Source organism: Frankliniella occidentalis, unplaced genomic scaffold, assembly GCF_000697945.3.
Source record: "Frankliniella occidentalis isolate FOCC.00 unplaced genomic scaffold, Focc_3.1 Scaffold361, whole genome shotgun sequence".
Taxonomy (NCBI): Eukaryota; Metazoa; Arthropoda; class Insecta; order Thysanoptera; family Thripidae; genus Frankliniella; species Frankliniella occidentalis.
In genome coordinates this window covers 20961-25694 of record NW_026267484.1, presented here as the reverse complement: position 1 = coordinate 25694, position 4734 = coordinate 20961, and positions in this window count along the sequence as shown.

Here is a 4734-nt window from a genome sequence, read left to right as displayed (position 1 = left end):
GAATGGGTCCTGTTTGGGGACTGAATGAGACCGTTTGGGGACTGTTTGGGTACTGATTATTTTCGTAAGGGTCTTGCCGAAAACAACGTGAAAAAGACAAAATGGTCTATTCAATCGTTAAAAAGGCTTCATGTCAAAGAATTGTAAACGTAGTAATACTTAAACCACACATTAAGGGCCGAACCACACCCTCTTTTGGGCTTAAGGGTCTCTAGGTTATCTAGTAGTAGCTATATGTACGCCAGACCACGTCTCGCGTAACAGGCTTCGCGATATCTCACGAAACACTGTTACGCTGCGACGCGCCTGGCGCACATATAGCTAGGCCTGCGGCGCTGACACCCGAGACGAGTTAATGGGAGGGTATTCGGGAACAGGGCCTGCCGGCCCCAAAATTTGATATACTCACAGCATTTGTTGGGGACTTATTACTCTAAAATTAGGGACATGAAACATGAAACTTTTGCTGTTCCATAACGGTTTTCATGAAAGGTTCGAATTTTGACAGATTGTTATGTAAAAACAACGTTTTAGTGATGTCTAGTACAGCCCAGCCCGTCGCATTTCAGCCGCTCGCAGCGGTGCCGCCCCCTCATCAGCAGGGTAGAGGGACAATGCAACCGCGTGAAACAAGGAGTTAGGCCCCCGCGGGACGCCGGCCGTGGTCACGACGCGCCCCTCCGCGACAAACTCTGGCATCAGGACGCCCGCCGCCGAATGCCACCTGGAATGCCGGATCCGTCGAGGGCATAAGTGCAGAGCCAAACCAAAAACACAACAAGACGCCAAAACACATACCAAAGCAAAGCGCAAGGCGGGGTGCGAGAGCGCCCAGCAGTACCGCAGCAGCGCCTGGCCGGCAGACGAGTCAGCCCCCGGCCCAAGCCGCCGCCAGGGACGCTTCCGAACAGCAGCCGACAAGCAGCCGACAGCCCCCCTGGCCCCTGACCCAACAGCAAGAAGAAGGGGCAGGGGCGGCAACCCGGACCACCGGGACGATATAAATCGGTGCAGCAGACTCACGCAGCACAGTCGATTCCACCGAGCAAGATGCCCGGAACACTCTGGCATTTCTTGAGTACTGGGCGGTCCGCGACCATCAGTGGTGAGTGTGTGCTACGTCAGACCCGTCCGACCCAGGTCAGAGAATGAATTGCAGGCATTTGTACAGATGGCGGTCGGGGCTTCTGGGGCAACCCAGACGCCATCCTGATGGCTGTCTGGGACAGCGTCGCCGGTGGTTGGGTGTCGCCCCCCGACCTCGACGACAGGAAGCAGCAAGCGCCAACTGCTCCAGCGCCGGCGCGGCCCCCGCCGTCTGGAGAGCCGATACTCATCAGCAGCTGCAGTGAGGCGGGGTCGCCGAATTCCATCGTGTGGACCGGCACCTTCCCGCACGTCCCGCTGGTCCTGAAGGTCCCAAGCGACTCGGAGAGCGACGTCGAGAGCGACGCACCCTGGCTCACCCTCGACGAGACCGGCGGCAGCAGCCCGGGGAGCAGCAGCGGCGACGGCGTAATCCCGCCCACGCCAGAGCAGCAGCCCACCAGCCCGCCAGCGCCTCCAGCCACCGCCGGCCCGTCCTGGGCAAAGAGTCCTGTCGCCCAGTCGAGGAAGACCTGGTTCAGGCCCAGCAGCACCCCGCCGTGCGACTCCTGTAGCTATAGGAAGAGGAGCACCCGAGACAACCCCGAGACCGAACTACAGCCAAGTGATGATTTGTGTTGCCTGTACTTGCAGCTCCGGATGCAGCCTCTCCTCCAGCCCTTCGTCGATGTGCGACGCCGGAAGAGCAGGACGAGCTCCCGAGCCCAGCGCCCTGCTCCCCATCCATCTTCGAACTCGATCCGTGGGGCTGCCAGGCATGCAGCTCCACGGGCACACTCTGTCCCCGATGCGAGACCTGGGCCCTGGAGGAGTATCGAGCAGAGAGGGCTTTCAGCAAATCTGCAGGACCAGGAGGCCGAAGAGGAGCGCCTCGACAGACAGGCGCTCGAGTCCACCTTCTGGCAGGGCCGCCCGACTGACCGCCGAGGCCGCGGAGCAAGAAGGGTACCTCAACGAGGAGGCCTGCGAGGTCCACCACGCAGCACAGCTGGACATTCCGTAGATCAGAACCGAGGATCAATCGAGCAGGACAGTTTGACAATAAAGTTGGTGTCGGGTAAAAGTACTGCTGTTTTATTATCCCCGTATCCCGTCGTGCTGCATCGTGGGAGGCAGGCCCAAGGTGGATTAAGGGACGGTGGCGGCACTCAGTTCGTGAGCGCGTACCGAATCTGTCCCCGTCCGGCTGCTGCGCGGCGAGCCTACCTCCCAGGGCTGTAGGCCGGCGGCGCGCCGGCGCGCCATAGGGCGCTCGGGGTTTTTCAGCTCTAGCGCCTTTCCTATTGATTTTAGAGGGTAGGTCAAAGCGAGGCGATTAAAGGGCATCATGTAAGCTATCGAATGAGCACAAGCCGAAGTCTGTGCGATAATTCTGAGAGGATTGCCAGCGAAATTAGTTTGGCGCCGGAACGCGCGCTTCGGTAACTTCGCTCCTGGCGCCTCACCCGTTGGTTTTAGACGAAATTACATCATCTAAGCAATTGAAGAACATAAAAAAATCTTTAAAATGAGCTACCACCGAGGTCGATACGATCACTCTGTGAGCTGTGACATCGGAATTAGTGTCGCGCCCGGCCGCCGCGGAGCGAGATTCCGTCGCGCGATCGGCTATTTTCGCCTCTGGCTCCTTTCCTATTCATTTCAGCACGAAAATGGTAGGGAATGAACATGAAGAGGACGAAATAATCTTTCGAACGAGCCTATACCGAAGTCGATACGATAAGTATGTTCAAAGAACAGGCCTGTACCAGCCTGAACCCTTTCCTCCTTTGCGCTGATTGGCCGACGCGGACGAAGTTCCCGGACCCGACACTAGGGGTCGACCACCCTGGCGGCCCGTTCAAGAACTTCGTCGGCGTCAGCCAGTGCACGGGAGGAAATAGTTCAGGGAGAACTGCCGTTGTTCTTTGTTTATTTCACATATTTTCGAGCTATTTCCGCATTTATTTCGATGGAAGGTGTACGAACTATTTCGCAAGTTATTTCTCCCTCGGTCTGATTCTCGTTCGACAATCGTCGAAAAGCGTGAGGAGGGTCAATGACAACTCGTCTTAAATTCGTCCTTCAATTTTTAATCCAGTTTTGACTCACTTTTGACTGATATTTTTACACGGGTCACTTCAGTCTCAGCCACCAAAGTCATCTGGGCTGCGAATGTTGCTGTTGAAACCGGGGACCGGGGCCGGCAACAAACGAGCTCTTATTTCAATACGGCGACACTGCGTCTGACACACACATGATACCGACTTTGGATTTTTTTGGTGCACGGGTTTTTGAGAAACAATGTGAGAAGTCTTCCCGTGCAAGGCGTTGCGCGCGCCGCGCGGAGCCCGCCAGCGCGCTGGACGGCCGGGACTTTAGCCTCCTCTTAATCCACCTTGGGCAGGCCGCCGGAGAGCCGCGGGCCCGAGACAGCCGGAACGCTGACGACGCAGCCCCGAGGGGAGGGGAGGGGGAGGGGGGTCGAGCCGGCCGCAGGGTCAAGCTGCAGACGCAAGAGCAGCAGTTCGCCCAGGAGCGCAGTCAAGAACAGTCGGTCCAATCCCAGTCGTCGTCTGCAAGTGGTGTGATGGACAAACGCTTGAGGATGGTCGTGCCCGCAGGAGGTGCACAAGTGAGAGGTAAGTGCCACCACCCGTGCCGCACCAGGGAAGGACGAGACAGCAACGCCCCGCTTGTGCAGGTCCCGACAGTGCTGACGATGCAGCACCCGCAGAGGCGGGCGTGCTGCTGGAGAAGGAAGGGACGCCCAACACCTGGAGGGCCATCGACACCGATCCGGGCCCGGCCCACGTCACCCGTGCCCCCAACACCAGAACAACAGCGCCGATCCGCACCGCGTCACGTGGTGAGTGTTGCGTCCGCAGACAACAGCCCCCGCCGGCACGATCTAACCTGTACTCGCTCCCGTTGATGCAGGTCCCATCAGAGCGTCCGGTGGGCCGTCGCCGTCCCACGGGGGTGTGGCGCAGGCGAACATCCTGAGCGTCGCCGATTTCGCCAACCTGGGGTCAGCGGGGCCACCAGGGAGGCCCAGGCCGTCGCCGCTGCCGCAGCCGCCGGCGACCCGCGCCCGGAGGCCGGGATCGTAGACCAGTCAATCCCGACCTGCGTCTTGGGCTGGTCCAAGGAGCGGCTGGACTGGGAGTGCCGCAGTCGGGGTCGGTGGTTCAGTGATCCCGGCGCGCTCAACGCCGACCAGGAGGGATGGGACCTCGGCCCAAACGGCGAGCACCTGCCCGATGATGAGGAAGAGGAGCCCCCGGCCCGCGCCAACTCGCCGCGTGACAACGCCCTGAGCCGCGCGCTGCGCCTCAACATGAGGACGATGGAGCTGGCACTGCATCGCCGGCTTCAGGAGGAAGCAGGCCGCCAAGGCCCCTAGGAGCTCCGCATCATCTGGCCTGTATTCTCGGTGGTGGTTGTTCAGTCAGCAATTAAAGTAAAGTTGCCCTATTCGCCTATCGATCATTCTGTTCCTGGAACAGACCTGTAGAGCTAGGAGGCGATAAAGGATGGGGGTGCATTAGCAGAAAGGGGTGCAGAGCAAGGTGCAAGCAAGGGAAATGAGCATGCCTAACGGGCCCTCCGAGGACCTACGCGTTCGGGGTTTAGCGGAAGCGGGAT